Below are 26,309 nucleotides of genomic sequence, written 5' to 3' on the forward strand. Positions count from 1 at the left end.
CCTAGGGGGTATGCATGGGTAGGAGGAGATGGAGCACTGCCACCCTCACCCTGCCTCTGCCCTGCTTCTGGGAGGCAGCAGCATGGGGCGGTAGATGGTGGCACTCCATTCCCATCTACTTTCCCATGCATACCCCCTAGTAGGGCCTTCCCAAGTACCCCTGGGGTTTGGGTATCCCCAGTTGAAAACCTCTGAAATAGAATATGCGTGTTATATCAGAGGCAGAGCAAAGCAGCTGGGCACCCAGAGCAGTGAGATGCATGGGGCAGCAGTGGCGTCTAGCATCCACTGTGCCACTGCTGTGATTATGTGGCTGCAGAGGTAGCTGATATTTTTCTACACCCATAAGTCAGTACCTGTGGTGGTTTCCCCCATTGCCCCATACTATTCTGTAATAATCCCCCATAAGAAACTGCTTTATACACATATATGAAAACAGTGAGAGCCCAGATACACAGCATTGTGCCCTTCTAACATGATGGCAATAAAGTACGTTTCATGACCCTACATTGAAACTAGTAATAGGTAATTTTTAAAAAGTCAAAATTTATAGCCAAACACATCCTTCTGCGAGAAGAATGATCTAGATTTGAGGCGACAGCCTCCCATAGTTAATCAACCCCAAATTACTTATAGAATTCAGCTTATGACACCTTCAGAGATTCAAAGGGTGCAAGCCATCAGCTAAAGAACCGAGGTCAAGAGGAACACTGAAATTAGGTGAACCTTTGAAGTCAAGAAGATTTAATGTATGGATTGACCAGAAAGGCACTTTTAGATTTTGCCTAGAAAAACAGACTAATTAGCTGCTTTACATACTCTAGCATCCCATTATTGAGTATCAAAATTATTTATACTTAAATTGCATGTGTCCATGCAGATCTCAGTGAAAACAGCAGATGTTACAAGCATGTGTAGTGATTAAGAATACTAGGATCTAGCTATGTTTTTCTTTTAAAGATAAAAGGCATAGTTTGGCAAAAAAATGCCTATGGGTTCAAAAGAGAATAACTGATACCAATGCTATATGTAAAAAAGTGTATATACAAAATCCAAGTGAAAGGCAACTATAATGTATAAACTCTTTATGAATCTCAACTCCAGCTCATAGTGCTGTTGGGAAGATAATTAGATAATCTTTGCCTGTACTTTGAACACAAAAATCTTATTTAAGTACTAGGAAATATACTGTTGCATTTACAGAAGTGTCCTTTTCCTTGCCATTTGTGTTTAGGACCTATAGTTCATGGTTGACATTTTGATGAGCAATTGAATTTGGCAGTGCACTCACCTTTGGTGCGAGGGGATCTGAATTCATGTCATACTCATGACTTTTTCCCGTAGATTATGATGTTAATTGTCATAAAAGCTAGTTTATTTATGTGGATTTATTATGGCCTTTCAAAGTGAACGTGTAAATAGAAATTAGCTGTCATATTTTATGCTTTGGCATGCTGTAATCAATTACTATATAGGGATGACTTACTATAGCTAAGTGTGAATTTTTAACTTTGTCTCCTATCCATGTGATTGACCTCTGCTTTGATGCTTGCTAATTAACACTAATCAGAACAGATTTGATTAATTGAGTCTGCTGTAAGTCTGCTGGACTGCACTAATTATCCTCCGCATCATGTGTATTCAGCACCTCTATGTTTGAAAGTGGTGGTGGGGGCACTTTAGTTAAAGTTTCTTGAACTAGCTTTAGTTAAAGCACCCTTGCCGCCATTTTGAAGCACAGCCTGCTGAATACACATGATGCTGCAGGAGCTTTATTTAGAGAGACTCTAATCAAAGTACCTCCGCTTACACCCTAGAGCACACATATAGACGCTCCTTGATGTTATATAGTCCTGAATATTTACATATAGTCCCGAATGATACATATACTTAAATTTGGAATTAGACCAAGGTCACCTTTTTCTATTCACTTTAAAAACATCTCTGTGATGAACCCTAAATTCAACCTTCCCCCAAGGGAACACTATTTCTTTAAAAAAAAAAAAGTAGCAATTAACACACTGTGAATCTTGGTAAATTATTACTACAAGTCTAGCCCTTCTGACTTAAAGATTAATGTAAGTCTTATCTTTCTTTCCCTAAGCAATCCAGCCAGTTTCTTCTAGGGTTTTCTGAACAGGAGCATCTTCTACTTATTTATAGCTGTAAAGTTGCTATAACATAAAGATAATGCAGTTCCTGAGTTCCTCTCCATCACAAAAAATAAAATGTAGTAGATCGTTTATTAAAATAGGCCATTGGCCTGTCTAATCCAATATTCTGTCATTTGCAGTATCCCACAAAGGTATTTAACAGAACTTTATAACCTCTGGTATCCAATTGTGCAAATGTATAGAACGGGGATAGAGAGGATCATAATTTCATGTAGATCTGATGTAGAAATATACAAATGTATATTTAAAGGCAATCACTTTTAGTATCTTTACAGGTACTCTGGGGCTGGGATGGGGGAGTACTTTAATTAGAGCAGGTCTTGGGAGCCTAATTAAAGGGTTTGCAGCATCTTGTGCATTTAGAGTCTAGCACTTTAAAATGGTGGTGGTGGGGGTGTGTGTGTGCACTTTAATTAAAGGTCATTCAACAAGCTTTAATGTGCCCCTGCTGCCATTTGAAGCACAGGGAGGCTGAATGCACATGAGGTCGAGGCTGCTGGAACATGCTCATTAGCATGTTCCAGAAGTCTCGAGTAATTATGTCTGTTCCAACACCAGCTAATTAGCTTACTTGGGAGCAGGCATTGGGCATGTAGGTGCCCTTTGTGCCATGAAGCATTGGGACTAATACTGCAGTGTAACTGGATATTATTCCTATTAATCTAGGAAACCCTAGTCCTTCTTGAATCTTACCATTTCCTTGACACCACATCACATATGAATACAATACATATATACAATAAATACTTTAAAAAATCCTATTCATTTAATGAAATGTCTCATCTATTGTTCACATATATAGGGAAACTGCAGTCAGAAGTATTTTCTGGCCCACCCAGTATTCAATATTTTTTACATTGTCTCCTATTGTACCTTTTCTTTCTTTTCTCATCTAATATAAGCTATCCCAGCATCATTAAGCTTTCTTCTTATTCTACTACTTCTCTACTATTACCACTGGTACTTTTGAGCCTTTACTATCTGTTATGCTTTCTATTTCTGATGAGCTGACCAGAACTGAACCCTATATTCAAAAGGGCCATTTAGAAGCACAGTTAATTAAAATTTCATGAACACTGCTGTTTTTCAAGATAAATTTATAGATGTTCATAAACTCTCATTATGAGGCATGAATTTTTATGAACACCAGGTAAAATATTTCTGAAGATTTACCAATCATAAGTTAATGAACTATTCATGACTGTTATAGGGCAGCTCTTCATATTGGGCTCATGGCATTAGCAATATAACTTGTATTAACCTTAATTCTATGCATAGTCTGTTGAAAACATGTCTATATTTGGTCTCACTCTATTAAAGGAAATTCATGGTATATTCATAACATTAATTCATCTTAGTAAATTATCATTAGTAAACCTTTATTATCATTCATGACAAATCAACAGCATTGTCTATGATTCTCTTGTTTTGGGCCCTTAGTCCCACTCATTTGCAGGGTTCAGTGATACATTTGATCCAAAATCCATTAATTTTTGTAGCAATATATTTTTCTGGCCATTTGCCATGTATAAAAGCCTAGGCCAGCCACAGTTGTAAATAGTAGGCTTAGTCTTTGATCTAAGGCTGTCCCACATAAGGCAGCAAGGATTTGAATTCTAAGGTTTCTGTATTCTAGGTGGGTTGCTGACCAATGCTGCAAAGATCCGCCTGTTGTACCAAATTTAGTTGAGGAGGAGGCAGGAGGAAGGATGAATGGAAATGAATTGATCACTGAGACTATCTGGTCTCCAATCTTAATTTATTCAATGCATAAGCAATACCAATATTTAAGCAAGGCTTTAAATGCAATATATAATCTTTAAGCAAGCCCTAACAGTCAATATAGATATTCTTATGCGAGTCTTCCAATGCATACAGTGTTTTCAGCTGGTGAGGTAAGCATTACTGTTCCAGGGTTTAAGTACTTAGAGTCATAGAAAGTTAGGGTTGGTAGAGACCTCAGAGGTCATCTAGTCCAACTCCCTGCTCAAAGCAAGACCATCCCCAACTAGATCATTCCATTCAGGGCTTTGTCTATCCAGGCCTTAACAACCTCCAAGGACAGAGATTCTACCACCTCTGTAGGTAACATGTTCCAATACATCGCCACCATCCTAGTGAGAGAGTTTTTTCCTAATATCCAACCTGAACTTCTCTTACTGCAATTCCCTCAGGCTCTCCTTACAAGTCATGTGCCCCAGCCCCTGAACCATTTTCTTTGCTCTCTGCTGGACTCATAGATTTATAGAGGTAGGGTCGGAAGGGACCTTGTAGATCTTCTAGTCTGACCCCCTGCCCTGGGCAGGAGAGAAAACAGGGCTCAAATGACCCCAGCCAGGTAGACGTCAAGCCTCCTCTTAAACACCCCCAGGGTAAGAGCCATCACCACTTCCCTTGGAAGTTGGTTCCAGATCCTAGCCACCCTGACTGTGAAGTAGTACCTTTGGATGTCTAGGCTGAACCTACTCTATAACAACTTGTGGCTGTTATTCCTTGTTACCCCGGGGGGGCACTTGGGGGAACAAGGTCTCTCCCAAACCCTGCTGGTCCACCCTATTGAGTTTATAGACAGCCATCAGGTCCCCCCTCAGCCTTCTCTTAGGTGGCCCTCTTTTGGACCCTCTCAATGCAGTCTGCATTCCTCCTGAAGTGCGGGGCCCAGAACTGGACACAATACTCCAGCCTGACCAGTGTCACATAGAGGGGGAGGATCACGTCCTTGGCCCTACTTGAGATGCATCTGTGGATGCACAGCAAGGTACCGTTAGACCTACTAACTGTGACCTTGCATTGTCAGCCCATGTTCAGCTGGGAGTCAGCAAAGACTTCAAGATCTCTTTCTGCCACCGTGCTCTCAAGAAGGGAGTTTCCCAGCTTATAAGTGTGCTGGTGGTTCCTACTGCCCAAGTGCAGCACGCTGTACTTGTCACTATTGAGTCTCATCCTATTCTCATTCACCCACCCCTGTAACCTGTCCAGGTCCTGCTGCAATCTGTTTTCCCTACTAGCATGCTCACCTCACCCCAAATCTTGCTGTCATCAGTGAATTTAAACAGGCTGCTTTTGACGCCATCGTCCAAGTCACTAATAAAGAAATTGAACAGTGCAGGCCTGTTGCCGCTGGGCCTTAACTAGTCACTCTCGTGCCGCTCTCACTCAGGTGATTGATGTTACGCACCTCTTGGGCTCGTGCTTCTGTCTGAGCTGGTGACTCTCACCTGAATCCTTGACCCCGTGCTTTCCTGCCACGACTTGATGACCTCAGTGCCCAGGACCATTCATCAGGTGTGCTCGTTGACCCAAGGTTCCTCCCTGCAGTTACTCACAGGGCTTCACCACCCCTACACAATGGCCTCACACCTCCTGTGTAGCTATAGCAAGCTAGTTGGTGTCTCATTCTTGGGACCCTTGGCCAGGTCCTGCTCGGGCCCCTCCCAACACTATCTAGCCTACAGTGCAGGTCTGCTACCTTCTTATACCCCTTGGAGCTCGGGGTAGAGCAAAATCAAAAAGAAAAGAAAAAGGGAAGCTCTAACACAAAATGGGACATACTGTCCCTTTAACTATCTCCCCGCACTTCAGCGGGACTCTGGCTGCCTCATCCCTATAGGCAGTCCATTCCCTGCCTACTCTAAGGCACATCCTGGTCAAGTGGCGATGTTCCCTCCAGCGGTAACTCTCCCTGGATTCCTCGCAGTCCCTCTCTCTCAGGGCAGATCTCTCCAGGTGTGCCTCCTGTCATCCTTCCAAGGTGATCCTGGCATCCCTCTGACGCCTTGTCTACAGCGCTGTTAAGCTGCCCCTCTTCCTCCTCCTTGCTTCTGTCCTGGCTGTTCCTTCTCTCCTGGCCCAGCGTTCCAGCTTGTCTTTGCTGCGAGGGCATCAGCGGCTGTACTCTCCCCCTCCCTGCCGCCTCCGCAGCGTGCGCTGCCATTTTTACCTCTGCCAGACGGCATTCAGCGCTGACATCACCAGCTGGCCGTAGCTGTATAAACAAGTGGCTGACAAGCTGCACGGATTCTGTCTTCCACCCCTCACATGCTGTTTCCCGAGCTGCCAGTGAGTACTCTTGAGTCCCTCGTGTACCAGGACAGGGCCCAAGGACCAAGCCCTGGGGGACTCCACTGCCCACTTCCCTCCAGGTTGAAAATGACCCGTCTACCACCACCCTCTGAGTATGACCCTTCAGCCAATTTGTGATTCATCTGACTGTGTAGGCATCAATGCCACAGTCGCCTAGTTTTTTAATGAGAATGGGGTGGGAGACCATGTCAAAGGCTTTGCTGAAGTCCAGAAAGACTACATCCGCTGAGACACCGGCGTCCAATGCTTTTGTGACCTGATTGTAGAAGGCAATCAGGTTGGTCTGACAGGACTCTTTCCAGCTTCTTCACATTGCTTCTGTAGTTGGGGCGCAAAACTGCACACAGTACTCCAGATATGGCTTCAGCAGTGCAAGATAGATTGGAATGATTACTTCCTTTGCTCTGCTGGCAACATTCCTATGAATGCAGCTCAGCATGCTGTTAACCTTCTTGACAACAATGACATACTGCTGACTCATATCTAGTTTATCGTCCACTGTAACCCCCACATCCTTTTCTGCAGAGTTTCTGCTTAGCCAGTCAGACCCCTAGATGTAGTGGTGTGTGGGATTCTTCTGTCCTTAGTGCAGGAGGACTTGCATCATTTCCTCCTTGTCCTTGTTGAACCTCATGAGATTCCTTTCAGCCCAATCCTCCAATTTGTTTAAATCTCTCTGAAACTGAGCTTTACCCTCCAGCATATCTACTACATCCCACCACTTTGTGTCATCTGCACACTTGCTGAGGGTGTAAATCACCCCATCTTCCAGGTCATTGATGACTATATTGAACAAAACAGGCCACAGCACTGACCCCTGTGGCACTCCACTTGATACCAGCTGCCAGCTAGACACTGAACCATTGATTTCTACCCGTTGAGCCCAACAATCCAGCCAGTTTTCTATCCATATTACAGTCCATTCATCCAGCCTGTACCTCCTCAGCTTGCTTGAAAGAATGTTGTGGGAGACGGTATCAAAAGCCTTGCTAAAGTCAAGGTATATCATGTCTTCTGCTTTCTCTGTATGCATAGAGCCAGTTATCTCATCATAAAAGACAATCAGGTTGGTCAGACATGACTTGCTCTTGGTGAATCAATGCTGACAGTTCCTAATCTTCCTCTCCTACAAAAGTTTAAAAATGGATTATTTGAGGACCTGCTACATGATTTTTTCAGGAACTGAGATGAGTGTGTCTTGCCTCTGGTTCCCTGGATCCTCCTTCTTTCCTTTCTTAAAGATGGGCACTATGTTTGCCTTTTTTTCAATCATCTGGGATGTTCCCTGATCACTATCAGTTTTCAAAGATGATGGCCAGGGCCTGTACAATCACATCAGCCAACTCTGTCAGCACCCTCAGATGCATTGCATCTGGACTCATATATGCCCCACTTTTCTAAATAACTTCTAACTTGTTCTTTCATCACTGGGGGCTCTCCAAACTGTGCTGCCATATGCAGTATGTTGGGAGCTGACCTTGCCTGTGAAGACCAAGGTAAAAAAGGCATTGAGTACTTCAGCCTTTTCCTCATCATAGAAAGTTAGGGCTGGAAGGGAGCTTAGGAGGTCATCTAGTCCAACTGCCTGCTCAAAGCAGAACCATCCCCAACTAGAAATCCCAGCCAAATCTTCATCTAGTTGGGTCTAAAAAACCTCCAAGGATGGAGTTTCCACAACCTTTCTGGATAACCTGTTCCAGTGTTTTACTACCCTCCTAGTGAGAAAATTCTTCCCAATATCTAACCTAAACTTCCTTGCCTGCAACTTAAGACCATTGCTCCTTGTTCTATCATCTGCCACCACTGAGAACAGTCTAGTTCCATCCTATTTCAAACCTCCCTTCAGGTAGTTGAAGGCTGCTATTAAATCCCCTCTCAGTTTTCTCTTATCTAGACTAAATAAACCCAGATCCCTCATTCTTTCCCCATAAGTCATGTCCCACACTCCCCTCACCATTTTTGTTGCCCTTCACTGGACGTTCTCCAACTTGTCCACATCCTTTTTATAGTAGGGGGTCCCAAAACTGAACGCTGTACTCCATATGTGGCCTTACCCATGCTGAATAGAGGGGAATAAGGTGGCAACAAGGGAACACTGTTGGCTCATATTCAGTTTACAGTCCACTGAAACCCCCAAGTACTTTTCTGCAGAGCTAATGCCCAGTCAAGCAGCCTCCAGCCTGTACTGGTATATGGGATTGCTCCATCCTAAGTGAAGGGCTTTGCACTCATCCTTGTTGAACCTCATGAGATTCCTTTTGGTCCAATCCGCCAATTTGTCTAGGTCACTGCCTCCTAGCTCTACTCTCCATTGTATCTAGTACTTCCCCCATCTTGGTTTAATCTGCAAACTTGCTGAGGGTGCACTCTATGCCATCTTCCAGGTCATTGATGAAGACATTGAAAAAAATCAGCCTCAGAAATATTCCTGGGGCACCCCACTTGATACTAGCTGTAGGCTAGACACTGATCCATTGATTACTACTCTCTGAGCCCGATGCTCCAGCCAGTTTGCTGTCCACCTTATAGTCTATTCATCCAGCCCATACTTCCTTAGCTTGCCTGCAAGAAAGATGTGGGAGAGAGTATCAAAAGCCTTGCTAAAATCAAGGTATACCACATTCACTGGGCCCTCTGCTTTCACTGAGCCAGTCATTTCATCACAGAAGGCAATCAGGTTGGTCAGGCATGACTTGCCCTTGGTGAATCCATGCTGACTGTTCCTAATCACCGTCTTCTCCAAGTGCTTTGAAATGGATTCCATGATTTTTCCAGAGATTGAGATGAGCCTGACTGCTCTGTAGTTCCCTGGATCCTTCTTTTTCCCTTTCTTAAATATGGGCACTATGTTTGCCCTTTTCCAATCATCCAGGACCCCTCTTGATAGCCATGAGTTTTCAAAGATGATGGCCAATGGTTTTGCAATCACATCAGACAACTCCCTCAGCACCTTCAGGTGCATCCCATCTGGCCCCATGGACTTGTACATGTCCAGTTTTTATACATAGTCCCTAACCTGGTCTTTCCGCACTGAGGGCTGCTCACCTCCTCCCCAAACTGCTGCCCAGTGTGCAGTAGTTTGGGAACTGACCTGTCCTTTGAAGACTAAGGAAAGAAAGCATTGAGTGCTTCAGCCTTTTCTGCATCCTCTGTCACAAGTTTGCCTCCCCCCATTCAGTAAGGGTCCCACACTTTTCCTGTTCCTCCTCTTCCTACCAACATACTTGTAGAAAGCCTTCTTGTTTCTCTTCACATCCCTTGCTAGCTGCAACTCCAATTGTGTTTTGGCCTTTCTGACTTCATCCCTGCATGCCCAAGCAATGCTTTTATATTCTTCCCCAGTTATTTGTCCAAGTTTCCTCTTTTTATAAGCTGCTTTTTTATGATTTAGTTTACTGAAGACTTCCCTGCTAAGCCAAGCTGATCTTCTGCCATCCTTGCTAGTCTTCCTGCACTCTCAGCAAGGCTTCCTTGAAGTACTGACAGCTCTCCTGGACTCCTCTCCCCCTCAGGCTGGCTTCCCAGGGGATCCTGCCTATGAGTTCCCTGAGTGAGTCAAAGTATGCTTTTATGAAGTCCAGAGTCCTTACGTTGCTGCTCTCCATCCTTCCTTTCCTCAGGATCCTAAACTCTATCCGCTCATGGTCACTGCTGCCCAAGTTGCCATTCACTACTTCATTACCCACCAATTCTTCCCTGTTTGTGAGCAGCAGGTCAAGAAGAGCATGGTCCCTAGTAAGATGCTTGAACATTTGCACCAGGAAGTTGCCCCCAGTACTCTCCAAAAACTTCCTGGATTGCCTGTGCACCGCTGTATTGCCCTCCCACCAGATGTCAGGGTGATTCAAGTCCCCCATCATCTGTCTGTAGGTTGCCTCCCTCATTCAGTAAAGGACCCATACTTCCCCTGACCTTCCTTTTGCTGCTAACATACTTATAAAAACCCTTCTTGTTACCCTTCATGTCCCTTGCCAGCTGCAACTCCAGTTGTGCTTTGGCCTTCCTGACTTCATCCCTGTATACCTGAGCAATACTCTTATACTCTTCCCAAGTTTTTTGTCCAAATGTCCACTTCTTGTAAGCTTCCTTTTTGTGTTTAAGTTCACTGAAGAGATCTCTGCTAAGCCAGGATGGTCACTTGCCACATTTACTTTTCTTTCTGCACATTAGGATGGTTTGTTTCTTTGCCATCAATAGGGCTTGTTTAAAATACAACCAGCTCTCCTAGACTCCTTTGCCCCTCTCAGGGAACCCTGCCCATAAGTTCATAAATATACACCAATTATCTTAGTTGCTTTCCTGCCAGGCTATGGTCTATATCTTGTCTTGGACTGCAAAATGACATTCTCCTTTAACTTTTTCACTGACACGGGTTATAGAAAAGTCACCCTACTGTGACCTACTTGCTCTACTTCTAGTGGTGTTAGGGTTCCATTTCATAATAACTGTGCTAACCAAGGCTGCCAGAGATACTGGGACGAAAGGACAAATGGATGCATTCTTTGACGGCTAAGATTCCTTTCCCAGCCAGCTCCTAACATCTCATTTTGGTGACTATGACACTTAGTTGCAAAATCCCATGGAAGAAAGAAATTTTGAGTAATTTCTTTTTTTCTGAATAACCCTGTACACTGGATTATACTAGCAGGGATGAATTTAACCCCATAATTTACTATCAAACCACGTACATTTTCATCAATGGTAGAAGTTCCACATAAAGAACAGGCCAGGATGTTGCCCTATTTAATGTTGCATGTTGACAAGATAATGATTTGAGGCCTAACCAGAACCTCAAATGGAATTAGTCCTTGACTTGAATGCTTTTGAAAATTGCACTAGACACCTTATAGGGAAAAAAAATTGGCCCTCAGCTCTAAGGGGTAATCTTCCTAATTTTTATTAAACTATAAAATAACCATGACATAAAATGACAGTGTTGTCCAGATCTGTCTCAGTGTAAAAGAGTTGTTATTCTTCTTTTTTTGGGACCATTCATATACTGCTCTAAAAAATAATGTAGGAGAAAGTCATTTTTATCCAATATTAAATTTCTAACCCATGAATCAAGTTAGGACCAAATCCAATTCTTTCTAATACAAACAACAGATAATGACATTTTATATTCTTGAATGGCTTTTTGGCATCCAGTGAAAAGACCACAGCTGGGGCTTTTAGTTGATATATTAAACATTATCTTGTATTGCTAATTGTAAGTCTGCTTATTGAAATCACATTGCTCTTTCTAGATGGATGGATGATATATAGAAGAGATCTTTTCACCTTTATTTATTATTTTGCAGTCTGCATTAATCTATATGTTTGGTTTTCATCTCCTACATACTTCTTTTAGATTCTTACACATGGGCTATTATTAAAACACTCTTCAAAAGTTGGCTGCCTTATGTAAGAAAAATCCCTTTACAAGCGGTTGACGTAGCTTGGGATCATACATTGTTTCAGATGCTTAATTTTAGGGAAGTAGCACCCATCTGTATCAGGGACTGCCATTTGAAATCTACACTAATCATTTTTTCAATTTCTAATAACCCGTCTCCTGTCTTGGCAGAAGTAATGGTTTGGATCAAAGTTACCTGAATGTGAGGATATTCTCTTGAACTAATCTCCCAAGTCCCATTGAACACAACTCTTGGGAAAGTTCATATCCTGATCCAAACTTTACAAATAATGCCTGTGTTTACATTAACTGATTCCAAATTCCAGATCTCAATATCCACAAAACTTTGGGGAATTTAAAGCCTAAATGTGGACTTTGCAAGTTATGCCCATGCCCCCACCTCCTTATTTTTTTTGGAAAAGGACAAAACCTCAGGGTCTTGCAGGATCTCTTTGTGTTTCCACCTGTGTTTAGTAAATTGCTTGTACTTACTTAGGCATGAATACATTGAACATGACTTTGATCAGGCCTTCTACCAATACACTCATTATAAGTATCCCTAGATAGATTTTTCCTCTTTCATTCTTAATGCTATGAAACAGATGCACTCCATTAGAGTCAACAGAATTACACTAACATAAGAATGATGCTCTCATTCTAAGTGAATGCTGTGAGATACTATCATGCTCTATTTTTGTCATATAGTTATATGACAATATTTTAAGCTTCCACAGAATTTGTTGATATCTATACCCAGCAACAGCCTTCCATGATCTACCCCTATGAATATCTCTCTTGCAAAACATCTCATTCATATTGGTCTCTTTCTGGAAAATCAGAGCTGAAGCCTTTGCCCTTATTAAAGACATTTAGATACTCCCTTCTGATCGAATAGATTTAATGAACTGTAGGAGGCTTAGTCTCTCATAAATATTACAGATGCAATACACCCAAGAAATACACACAACTAAGAAAAACATAGGAAAACATATTAAAGTGAAGATGACTGGGTGTGAAGAAGTAAGCGTCAAATATATATAGAAATGAACAGAAGTACTCTCCATGCCTGTGCAGTTGTGCTATGGGGCAGAAACAATTGAAATATTTATTGGTTCAGAGAGAGAAAGCAGAATAAAGTGCTACTTTGTAAACTAGTTTCATATGTGTTTTTGGATTGAGGGGCAATGTAGATTCCAGTCCTTCCTCCTGGGCATGTTTTTGCATATTATCCATTACTATTTAATGCAAAACAGAATCAAAACACAGCACCGGCCACCCTCTCCCCTCCCCCTCAAACCACCCCCCAAGTGTTGCTCCCTTTGAATGAATCAATTCAGCTTGAATTCTTCGCCACGTGACAACAACATTTCTTTCTCCTTTAGAAATGTCTGTTCTTCAAGCTCCATGCCCGCCAAGTTTTATGAAAGGGTACTCCATTAGTTTCAATGGATTTACATCTTGTTTTATATGGGATTCAGTGAGACAAATTGAAGTAAAACAGATGAGCTCTTTTAAGGTCAATATAGTTTCACTAATTCACATTATCTGATGATCTAGCCCTGAATATTTTCTCTCTAAGATAGCATGCACAGTTTAACATGCAAATGTTAAATAATAATAAGATATCATAAAGTCCTATCTTAGTTTGGTAGATTCCCCCCCTCCTCCCACCCTCAATATAAGCTATTTCTTAGTGAAGTTTCATGTCCCCTGTCAGCTGTTAGGAATCAATCCTGTACTGCACCCAGTTTCTGCTCATCTGCTGGGTACGACTGAGCTGGGAGAGTTATAGGAGAGTCCATTTTGGCTTCCAACTTAGTGGAAATCCAGGGACTAGAGTGGTTCCCAGGATGGAATAGAGTAGCTTCTGTGGTGCTTTAATTTGTACTTCAACCAAAAAAAGCCTGCAAAGGCAAATCACTAGTCAGATTCATACCAGGTGGGACTTCTCCCTCCATTTCCCAAGATGGCAATTTAAGTCAGTAATACAGCAGTTACAGTGATGCAAAGGGGCCTGGTAAAGGTTAAATCCCTTGGTTCAAACAAAGAAAATAGGACACAAAAGAGAAAGTTAATAGTAGCAAGCAATATTAGATAAATAAGAAAAAAGAAAAAAAACCCCAAACCTGTGTAGAAACATCCTGCCAGCTTGTAAAATTAAAAGGAAGTACTTAGAAGAAAACAATATTGTATGTCCCATTATTAGTGCTGGTAGTATGGCTAAGGCCAGTGTCACAGGGGAAATGTTCAGCAAGATATCTGCTGCTGAACAGTGTTCAATGGTGTGCTGTTATGAGAAAAGCAGCAATACCCTTAGTAATATGGTACTATTAGTAATATCAGCCATATCATCTTGTCCTGTGTCCAGCCTCTCATCATAGAAATTCAGTGTTTCAGCTGTAAAGGAGGCCAGGAAATAGAGTAGATATAGCACATGATTCCAGGCACCTCCGTATGCCACGAGACTATCCCCATGACAGCTATCGCTCAGGAGTGCAGAAACCAGATAAGGATGGATCAGTTTAGCTATATTCACAATGAAGGGCAGGCTTAACAGGTGTGACACGGTTTGCCTCCAGGTGAAGGAGAGGATTCTGTTTCCTGAAACTGCTGTATATTGATATGTTTTTCTATAGCTCTATATGGGGAAAAATTATTGATCAAGGTACAAACTATCCTTTCTCTTACTTCCCTACTTTCATCAACAGGATAGTCTGAGACCAAGAAAATAGCTTGGAATGTGTGACAGGAGCACGAACAACAGAATAGCTTATACACATGATCCACTGTTTATCCAAGAAACAGAATCAAAGACATTTTAAAGGCACATATTCAACATGATATCTTACATAAGTTTCTAAAAGTGGATTCAAAGCAGGTGGGGTGAGCAGCTTGGCTTGGCTTTTCTCCCTTGTCAGTGTTTATAGTTTCATAATCCCACTCTTGTATTCATAAAAGTACTTTTCTCTAGCATGCATTTGTGTGAAAGACCTACAAAAATGACAGTGAATGCTGACTTGAGAAATGAAAAATGAAACAGACTATACATGATAAATATCCCATTGACTTCAATGGTGGCCTCAGACAGGAGAAAATCTCCTTATACAGATCTTAGTACAGGACTGTGGCTTCAGGGAATTCATAATAACCATTTCAAAATAGTCACACGAGGGGTGCGTCTACATGTCGCCATATGGCAATGTTGCTACGATGCTGTAATTTAGTACTTTCTTTTGGAAGTAGATATTTGGCAGTACTAAAGCACAGCACAATATGGGTGGCTACTGCACCGTGCGGACAGCACATGCGTAGATTTCACTGCTACATCACCATAGCAGCACGTTATGCCCAGGGAGTGCACTGCTGCAACAACATAGCTGGCAATCACTTGTAGACACGTGTCACCATAGTGCACAAATCCAAGGAGTAGTAGATAATTCAAAGATACTTGAATTTGGGATTTATGTTCATAGTTTCAGTTGCAAAGGGCTGCAAAATTGACTATTCAATACTACAAATAGAAAAAAATCCTAAAATGTGTTTAGGCTCATGTTCTACAACCTGCACACATTTTGTGGATGACTTGCTTTAAAACTCAAACTTCTGGAAATGAAAGGAACAAGAGCCAAATGGGCATCAGTTCTATTCAAAATGTCCATCTGCTGCAGCAAAACCTGCATTAATTGTTACATAGCAACCTGTATTTCCTCTTGTAGCTGGAATCCCTAGGTTACTGTTTGCTCTATGAGTGTACTGTCCTTGATAAAAACAGAGTAAATCCTGTAGCAATGCCAAAGCAGTGCCTAGTAAATGTTAGAACTCATTGTATAATATGCTTAGATGAATACTGTTTTGCAGATGATAATGCCATGGAAAACACTGATATACCTGAATATAAGGTTTTTTTGTTCCTTCCCAGGCCCACTCATTATTAACTACTGATTAGCTTGCATCATTTCTTGAACCATATTCAACAATTTGCTACGGGCCTCTGGCTCAGGAAACTCTACAACTTTGATTAAAATAAGATTTGAAATGGTACATTAAAGATGCAATATGCACAAATATTTTACTTTATGCTATATGTCTATCATTTAAAATAACTGTTTATTGTTGTTGGATCTGATTTTGCAATATCCATAATGTATTGCAAAGTAATTGCTGATTAGAGGTTTTACATGGGTATTTTACAGAATAGTTTATTATGATTGTATGCAAACTGTATATTAATGCAATATTTCAGTTGGAAAACTGTAGCAATTTAGTCATAATAAACATATTAATCTTGAATTATTTTACCTCTTAATTCAGCTATTTTTGACAGTTAGTAAATATTATGGTTTCACAGATATATTTATTATTCTCAATTATGTACTGTATTAATAATGAAAAGAATTTACTAACGTCACTTGCTAATTCAGATAAATTGAATACAGGCTGTTTGGCAATGTCTTGTACTAGAAACCCCTGCTCTTAAAATTCTTTACCCATTTTGTACTGAACACATGGGAAAGGCCCCCCCTGCCACAAGTTTCTCTCTCTCTCTCTCTCTCTCTCTCTCTCTCTCTCTCTCTCTCTCCCCCTCACACACACACACACACACACACACACACACAATCCTTCAGTACACCACTTCCTGTAGGGCAACTTGTTTTTTTTTAAAAAGGCAGAATTTTACAAATTTGATATCAAACATAGGTGACTGATAGGGGGTGCACATGCCTCCCCCCCATTGGGGCTGGTCCCCCCAGTGGTCAACAGTGATGCCATCAATAGGGCTGGTGGCCCTCCAACAGGGTTGGTGGCTTCTGTGGGTGCCCCCCAGATCAGGAGGCACCAGTCACTCATGATATCAGTGGTGGCCAGACTCTGCCCACCAGGGAATATTCATCAGTGCTCAGCACACTGTGTTCCCATTTATAAGACTGATCAATGGGGTATGGCTCAAACTTCACATGCAATGATTATTTCCCTGGAAATATTCTTAAAAAAGAACTTCAAAATCATGGGTTTGTTCCTATTAAGTACAAAGCAATATTTAAGTCACAAAACCCTTCCATCTTCTACACCTCACCCCGTTTATAATTTCTACATGTCACAAAACAGGGCTAATTGACTATTTCTCAGGAGGGCTCTTAGCTTATCATATGTGCCACACTAACTTAACAATAATGATTTTAGTAACCAAGTGTTGTGCCATGTAGATTGACCTAAACAAACTGAATTGGCCACAAGTAACCCATTTTTCGCACTGCATATATATCTGAAATCAGAATTTATTTCCATTTTTTTTAAAGGAGTAACAATAAATCTGCCTTGTGTTGTATAAGAGTTATATACATCAGTCATAAAATCAATTCTGCAAAGGTGTCATCATCTTAGTCAAAAGACTTACTTTAAGATGAAAAAGTTGTTCTTGCTTAATCTGCATCTAAATTGTATTTTTTAAATAGATATACTTACTAGTGGGAACTCAGTGTTTGGTTTTTACTGGCTATTTTATTTGATAAATATCTAAGAGATGAAGATAGAGTATAGTGAATAGATGTGGTCAAATAATAGGTCTCTGAATCTTCATTCAAAATTTGAGTCAATGTAGAGCAAACCATTTCTTTGTAAGTGGGTTTTAGCTTAATTAAGGTCAGATGACTCAAATATCACCTCAATTTTTATTCCTGGTGATGATGAAAGAAACTGGGTAAATATTGCAGGAAAAAGCCTCTTTTTACTCAGTATCTAACCTAACATTTACATGGCCAAGAAGTTTGAGTAGTTCTGATAAGATTCAATTAAGCTTCCTTATTTCTTCATGGTTGTCCAATTTGAATTAAGCCTCTAAGCATTTTTATTTACCCTTTACTAATCAATAGTCAACCCTAGGTACTAATTACTCTACCTCATTTGTGATTCTGCATGTTCTAAACTGTATGACAACCATGACAACCAATAAAGCTAGTTTTTGTCTTTGACTTCTGGGTCAAATATCACTTCATTTTGAGAAATTAATGAATCTCACAGCCAGTAGTATTATGGAATGAATTCAGAAAAATACTCCTGAATATCTAGGTTACTGCCCACAGATGAATCTGTATATTTTACATTTATAGCTAAAGTTTTCAAATAAAGTAGCCAATTGATTTTATATAAAACTATACTTACTTGTAGTTTGGGAGGAATGTTCTTCAGGATTCTAGGGTAATGTAATCTTAGGAATCAGACTCACTTAGATGACTTAGAGTGAAAAAAGAAGAATTACATAAAATCAATGGCTAATTTATATTTTGAGAAAACTGTCAAAAGTTAATACATTCAGCAAGACCTGTAGTTTCTTTTGTTTTTAATTTTTTCCACTCATGCTACAGGGTTTGGATCTAGATGCAGACATAAGTTTATGGGTATTTTTATGGAAAAAATGAATCAAGAAACATACCTTCAATCACTTGAATATTTATTATGAAAATGACTATATAAGTTATAATGATTGATGCACACAGGGACAGGTCCTTGGCCCCGGTACCATAATTGTCTTTTGGGTTTTAGTGATGTAAAGAAGACTATTAGCTTCTTAAAGCAACAGCTAAGTATTTCCCCATTTTAGAAAATCTTAAATCCTAAATCCTAGCTTGAGCCAATATAGCATTATTTGATTAATTAGTTTTAGCACTACGCTTTATTAACAGCCAAGGCAGATTTCTGGGTGGGTAACTTCTTCTCCTTGAGGATCTTGAAATATGAAGGGTATACGGTATATTTTGGTGCTCAGATTTTAGTGTTCCAGTCTATCTGGCAACTATTCTTCACTGGCACAAAAGATACCCATATTGGTGTCAGGACCATTACTGTAAATGGCTGTAGGGGGGATTGTTTAGTGACTACAATGAAATATAAGGTAGAAAATGCATTCTAAATAATAGCTTTTATAATATTAGGTATGGAGTTAGTTCTTGAGCTATTTTTATTTTGAGATTTTTGCATTTGCATCTTTTTCTTTTATATCCTACATTTCATTTTTGATTGGCATGAAGGCAAATGAACTAAATCTGATACGCTCACTAAATGTCAGTAGTCTTGTATCTCAGCTGGTTTGTGCCTCACACTGCCTGGCTACATAATGTCAATTGGCAAGGCTGGTAGCTGACCACAGGTACAGATTTATGAGAAGGCTAGAGTCCAACGTCGTTTGCTTGCATTTGGTTCAGCGATCTGCTCCTGTGGTGATTTCCACATGGCATGCAACAGGAAGGTCAAGTTATTTTTTACCAGCTAATATGATAGCTTAAATGTGTAAGATTGAAAACTCCATTTTAGTTGATGGGACCATTCCACATTAAGAATAAATAAATGAAATCCCTTGAGAAGATCTATTGAAGATTTATGACTTCATAAAGAGCCTTGACAGTGACACAAAGGGGGGCGGTGTGTGGAAAAAGATCCTTTTTTACTTTATCTAGCTTTGTAGTGCACATGACCAGACGTTACAGTGATGATTGCAATATAGAACTGCATAATAGAATCATAGAAAATTAGGGTTGGAAAGGACCTCAGGAGGTCATCTAATCCAACCCACTGCTTAAAATAGGACCATCCCCAAGTAGATTATTCTAGCCATGGCTTTGTCAATCTGGGCCTTAAAAACCTCTGATAATAATACTGATAAAGCAGTCTCTAGAGCACCAAGTTGAAATGCCATTGTCAGATTAAAAATATTGTTTTACCTTTAATGCTAAATCAAGGACACGGTGGATGCATCTAATTGCATGCTTTATTGTGGAGTTGATGAATTAACTCTGTAATAATGTGTCATTGTCCACACATGCACTGGTATTACACCATAGTAAATTAATTAACTTCACTGTAAGATAGTACGGCTGGGGACAGTACTATCTTATGGTAGACTAATTAACTGTGATTAAATGCTCATGGGATAGTGATTGCCAGGAGCAAATTGGCCCAGTCAGCCCACCCAGCTGGGGGCCAGATCTCTGGTTCCTGCCAGTCCCTCCATTGCCTGATGCCACCACCCAGAGCCTAGGGCTGACCTGCCATTCCCAAGCCTGGAGCTGCTCCACCCGAGCTCTAATTGCTGCAGTCCCAGGTGCATCTGTAGATGCTGTGCCCGAAAGCAGTTAACTCAGGTGCAAACTAAGTTTATTGTATTACCTTAATAGCATGTATAAATATACCCAGTTATGATCAAATGATTTCTACATATTTAGACCATATTTTTAAAGGGAACACACTCAAAAAGTGATACAGCAAAAACAGATACAACAAATGGAAACTGTCAGATCAGACAGCAAGTTTTCTTAGATGTTTTGAATAAGAATTAGCACAAGAAAGGCTTTAATGACAACAGTTTAGTTGAAAAAGTTAGAGTCAATTACAGTAAATAATACTCTGTCTCAATGGCAATCTTCTGCCATAGATGTCTATGGGATTCAGTTTACAAACAGATGTATGGGTTTCATAGAGTTAATGGGAATTTAAAAAGAAAGACATCTGGGGAAATGATACAGGCACAGCCCATCAACAGCCGCCTAACCATCTGATAGACATGTTAGTCCTAGGCTGCCAGTTGTCTATGGTACCTGCCAAGAAGCCAGATGCTACCATGGTTTAACATAGTCCAGTAATTGCTATCATAGGTTAAAAAAAAAGTTTTAGCATAATGTTTTATTATTGTAAAGAAACTTCTTATAGCCCAACCACTTGTGTAAAGATCTTAATAATGAAGAAAATATTGCATGATTTAAATAGAAGTTAAGATGTCCTAATTATTTAAAAATTCAGAGGCATGTTTACTTCATAATTTGTGGATTCCGAATGTGCGAGTGGTTGACATTTGTCCTTCATTTTTAGAAGTCAAAGGCAATGCCATAGACTACTGGAAAGGTAATTTTCCATACATTCACATGAAGGTCTTATGTTTGTCCTATGGGGAAATCTATGCAACCATTCTGTGTAAGAATTTCATAACAATTTGGAACAGTCTTGGGCTATTTTGCACTCCTCTTTATAAACCACACAGCTGCCTGGGCTCTTTTTGTTGAAGATTATGTTTGTTTTTTAACATAATATGAAAGTGCCAGGAATTTGGGAAGTTAGAAATAAACCTCAGGAAAATAGGTAAAGATGCAGAATACAGGTAAAACAGTTAATGAGAAATTGAATTTGTCAATATGTCATTGCATTAGCCCATGGTGCTGTAGGTTACTACACCACCATGTGTGTGTATATATACATAAAGAGCGTAAGAGCATAAGAACTGTCATTTACTGGGTCAGATGATTGGTTCATCTTGCCAACATCCTGCATCCACCAAGGGCTACTGGGCCAGGGAGCATCAGGAGTCCTGCTGAGCTGCTGCAGACTCCTGCATTCTCCTCTACCACCACCACCACCACCACCTAGCTTGGACCTACAGCCCTTTTCCCCCCTTGGAGGGGAAAGGAGGTCTCCTGCTTCACCTGCCACCAGCCATTAGCCACCACCTACTGCTGCAGACACCTGCAGCAAGAGGGACCCCACATCACCAGTGGGGCCTCTCCACTAGCAAACGCCACCAGCTTTCCTGCTAGCTGTTCTGGCAGAATCCCTGGTGTCTATCTTCCTGTGGTGAGTCCTCACCACAGTCTGGGCTGAGTCCAAAGGAGACAGGAAGCTCCCCCCTGTCATGCAGGAGGGCCATCCTGATCCTGCTGCCAAAAAAGAGGGAGCACCATGACCTGATGAACTGGTACTGAGTCTGGATCCTCTTTTTTCTATGCAAACAAGTGGTGGGGACACAAGTGGTTCTATCGGCGTATGCCAACAACATACTTCTCATTGTCCAGGACCCTGGTGACTTGGCACAAGTGGAGGCCTGCCAATCCAACTATTTGGCAGCCTCTTCTTCTTGAGTTGACTGGATCAAGAGCTCAAGCCTGAGGTTGGTGATGGCTGGTAAGTGGGCTTGCTCCAACCGGCACTCTTAAACATCCAATGGAGTGTGGGCTCATTGCTCTTTCTGATGGTCTACTTGACTTCCAGGTCCACACCTTCCATCTTCAGGCCCTGAAGAGCCTCATGTACACTGTTGATAGCTAGGTGGCACGATTCCTGGTTGGCTGCACTTTTCTCTTTTACCTCTGAGTGTTTCTATATGACCGATAGCAATTCTACTTGTGAGGTTTCCCCAAGCAGGACCAGGAGGAGCTGGATTTTAGGGCTGTGCAAAGCTTCGGTCACTGATTTGATTTGGCAGAGATTCTGAATCTGAATTGAATCAGAAGACTCCTTAATCCCTCCAAATCAAATCAGAACCCTCCAAATCAATTTGGAGAGTCTTGGAACGATTCAATGATTTGGACATAGTCACAGCTTTAAATGTTTTTTCTACATTTCTGTAGAAATACTTGTGAATGACGAGATGCTGAGGCAGATGGAATGTACTTCTGGGTCTGCCACCAAGGACACAAGTGATCCAAATCAACTAATTGAATCACTGTCCCTGATTGAGGCTGCATCTGAATCTGAATCCAAATTGAATATGGCCCATTTCGCACACCCCTACTGGACTTCTACCAGGACCTCCTTAGGGCCTGGAGGCTGGTCCTTACTTCCAGGTCCCTAGAGATGGTCATTCAGGGTGCTGACCTCCTCATTAAGCCTCTGCTGAAAAACCCACAGTTGGTGGTGGCAGCAACAGAGTTGCCCTGGGTGTACCAGAGGAGGATTGTCTTGGCCAACATCACTTATGTCAGGGACCTCCTGGACTGTACCAGGGAGGGGTGGGCAGGTGCCTCTGCACTGGCCTGGTGCAGGGGGTTGCCTGCACTGCATGCTCCTTATTCCAGGAGATAAAGGCTGCCCTGCTGCCACTGCTCTCACCTGTATTGACTAGGTCTTGCACAAGGGCAGTTCCTGCCCAGTTGTATCCGCCTAGTCCTTTGGAGATAGTCATGTGGCTGCTGCCTTGGCAGGTCCTGAAGTGCTCCTTATCCCACCATTTTAACAGGAAGGGGGATACCAAACCAATCTGCCTCTAAACAGCTCACCACTGCCAGCTTACATTCCCCAAATGCAACAAAGGGACCTGTGTCACTCAGTGGATGCTGAAAGAGGGAGTGAACAGAATATGACCAGGATTTTTTCCACTGTTCCTCTCTCACTTGCAGACTTCAGCACTTAAGATCTAGGAAGTTCTAATTCAGAGGCTGTATCCTTAACTCCCTTGCTCAATAGCTTCTGATGCCCTCTCCGCCAGTAATTATCCTATCTCTTTTTTTTTAAATCTGGCTAAACTGTCAGCTTCCACAACATCTGGTGGCAATGCGGTCCACACTTAAATTACACACTGGGTAAAAAATAACTTATTTTTGTTATTTTTAAACTAGTTTAATTGTATTACCCCCAATTCTTGTATTGTGAGAGAAAGTGAGTAAATCCCTATTTACTTTCTCTTTCCCATTTAGTATTTTGTAAACCCTTATTATGTTTCCCCTCAAGCATATCTTTTCTGAACGGAATAGTCCAAGCCTCTTCAGTTTCTCTTCATATGCCCCCTCCCCCGCATGTCATCATTGCTGCCCTTCTCTCTACTTTCTTTAGTACTTCTATATCCTTTATGAGGTGTGGGACCAGAGATGGGTACAGTATTCAAGGTGTGGATGCACAATGGATTTATGAAGAGGCATAACAATACTTTCAGTTTTATTTACAATTCCCTTCTTAATCTCTAACATTTTGTTTGCCTTTTTTGATGGCTGCTGAGCACTGAGCTGATGCTTTTAATGAAGGGTCCACGTACATAGCTGGACTAAAGCAATCCAATGAAGCAGCAACATTATCAGTAGATCAGAATGCTTTACAATGGAATTTGATAGTCTTATTACCATTTTAAAAACAGAAAAACTAAGAGACAGAGTTGTGAAATGAGGTCACTCAGCAGCCCTATGGCACTGCTAGAAACCAATTTTCTGAAGTCCAGTGCTTTAGCCATTATATCATCTTTCTTCCCTAATCACACAGTGACACAAAACCCCTATGATTTTCTGTTCATACTGTGAGCCATGGTACATGTCAGTGGGACAACTTCCTTTTTTTTATCCCAAATCAGGGATGGTAGCCAAGATCTTTTTTGACCCTATAAATTTACATCAGGATCCTCTTTCACACAGGTTGGCACAACTAGCTTATCCCTTAGCCCTTTCCATGAGAACCAGAGGCAGCAATGGGACCTTCCTCACACGTTGAAATGCAGCAGGTCCAGAGTTTACTAAACTGGAAGGGGAAGCTAGAGCTCCTGCTATGCCTAAATTGTACTGATATTAGTGAGGCATTTAGAAATTTAATTCTCACCAGAGATAAATGGGATGATTCATGCCATTTGGGTTTTTTTCCAGGCTTTCTGTCATTTAAGGCAAAAATTAATGCAGTGGTTATACTCAATTCACAGTTTTAAGCTTTTCTTTGTAATCTTGAAGAGTAGATGGTTTTATTTTATTTGAAATGGTTTTATTTTATTTGATCCCATCCTTCCAGGAGCTGGGGCAGTGGCATAGACTAATAGTGCCTATTTTTAATCCAGCCATGTTTATAGATATTGAACTATTCTCATTAATATTCCAGAACAGATGCAATGCTATTGTGACATGAATGTTATTAAAACAAGGGAAGTTCAGTAGAACTATTGGCCTTTACATTTATAGCCTCCAGCCATACCAGAAGGCAGCATTAATAATGTGGAAATTGGAAAGCAGATTTCTAAGCAGTGCAGAAAGTAGGGAGTGATCCTGAACACTGGAAGAGAGGGGAGGGGATGGGGATTCTCCTGCCCTTGTGTGCCTGGTGTTGAATCTTTGTGACTCTACAGTGGTAGGGGATTAGAGTAGTCCAGGGGAAGAGCATAACATAACCAACAGAGCTGGTGACTCTGTTCTTCAGGGACAGATACTGAAAACATAGTGCCTGGGCAGGCACACAGTTATGGCATTTGAAGAAACAGCACTTCATACAACAGCAGTACATCACACCTAGGAAGGGTGGGGTGAGCCTTTTGATTCAGATTGCTGCAATGGTGGGGAAAAATAACTGTGTTTTTGTGCTGGTGTAGATCAGCTACTAGCAGCAGCAGATCCTGCCCAAGGCTGAGCAACCCTTCTGCCAAACATCAAAGACCTATATACTACTGAGAAATTTCTTGTTCAGTTTACCCATTCTTAAACATGTAAGAAAGTGATTTCTCCTAGAGTACACACATTGTGTGAATCTTCAGCTATTGTTCTGTGAGTAAAAGATTGCCCCCCCACCCACTAGATGCATTTCAGCTTGGCATAGTAGGGAAGCAAGAAACAGAAGCAGCACGTGTGTGGAAGCAAGTCTAAGTAGGGAGGGCCATGAGGACTTGAGCAGATGCTCCAGATTCCCTGGCTTCTTTTCAGTAGCAGTTATACCTTTGGGAACTGTTCTCCATTACTTACAAGACAAAGTCATAGAATAACAGAGGTGATGACTCATGTTGAGTTGATGATCCATCCCAATTCCCAGGTCTTCCTGGCAATGCTGCTGCCTCTCCAGTTATTCGGTATTCTATGTGTGTGTGTGTATTTTTTCTTCTCTAAGTGCAACACAATATTTGTCTTTGTTATATTCAACACAATATATGTCTTTCATTTTGCTACCTACAGCCTAGTTCTCCAGTTTATCAAGATCCTTTTCAAGTTCAATCTTATCTTCCAATGCCTGCCATGTTTTTTTCTCATTTGTAAATCTGACCAGTAAACTCTCCAGGTCATTAATAGCAGTAATAAGAATGCTTGTGTGGAACCCCACTTAAGACCCTTTTCTGTTAATCCAGTTACTCTTCATTTGCAGTTTTTTAATTAATAATATATCCACCGAACACAGTTCCACCTAATACTGTATCAAAATCTTACTACATAAAAAGATATATTGGCAGCTTCCCCATAAACTGTGGTGTGCAATTGCCATAGGCAAAAAAGCAGCAGCACAAATTTGTGCCACTGCTTTTTGCCCTGGTGCATGCTTCTGGAAAAGGGGTTAGTGAAGGGTAAAATGCTCTGGGTGGGTTAGGGAAGCTGGGACCAGCCCCAGCAGCCTTACCTGGGGTCTTGGGGGCCTCCCAGGGCTCCAATGATGGCAATTCAGCATACAGAGCCCAGCCGGCAGCTGGAATATGGCTCTGGTTGAGTATGCACCTGTTTTGAGCAATGCACACAGTCATCACATGCCACCCTGCTTTTTGTCCATGCACTATTTTGTGATCCCAGGATTTTCTGGGATCTTAATTTGGCTCCACACTGCAAATATGCAGCATGAAGAACCAAATCACGTGCATGGGGTGCATTTGGTAGTGCCTTGGAAGGCTATGAGGCACAGCAAAACACTTGTCGGCCATTATGTCCACTGCATTGCCTTCATCCACAGATTAGTTACCTAGTAAAGGTTTGGCATGATTTTTTCTTAACAAACCCATGTTGATAGCCCGTGATCACTTCCCTCTTCCAGATATTTGACTGTTTTATAATTTGCTATAGTGACATCCCATATATTGAAACCAGGTTGGCCAGTCTAGTTCTCCAGGTCCTCCCTTAAATTTCCCCACTCTCCTTTATTTAAAAATGGCATTTTGTTAGTGCCTTTCCAGTCTAAGACCT

The 26,309-nt window shown here is 41.3% G+C and overlaps 1 long non-coding RNA gene across 1 annotated transcript; it reads left to right on the forward strand.

The window, feature by feature from the left end:
* Positions 1-9,183: 9,183 nt before the first annotated feature.
* LOC109308238 lies at positions 9,184-22,352 on the forward strand. The gene is made up of 3 exons (XR_002100568.1): positions 9,184-9,326; positions 9,723-9,733; positions 22,342-22,352. It is a non-coding gene; the product is annotated as an uncharacterized LOC109308238 (long non-coding RNA).
* The last annotated feature ends 3,957 nt before the right edge of the window (positions 22,353-26,309 follow it).

Source organism: Crocodylus porosus, unplaced genomic scaffold (genome assembly GCF_001723895.1).
Source record: "Crocodylus porosus isolate Cpor-Errol unplaced genomic scaffold, CroPor_comp1, whole genome shotgun sequence".
NCBI classification, from domain to species: domain Eukaryota; kingdom Metazoa; phylum Chordata; order Crocodylia; family Crocodylidae; genus Crocodylus; species Crocodylus porosus.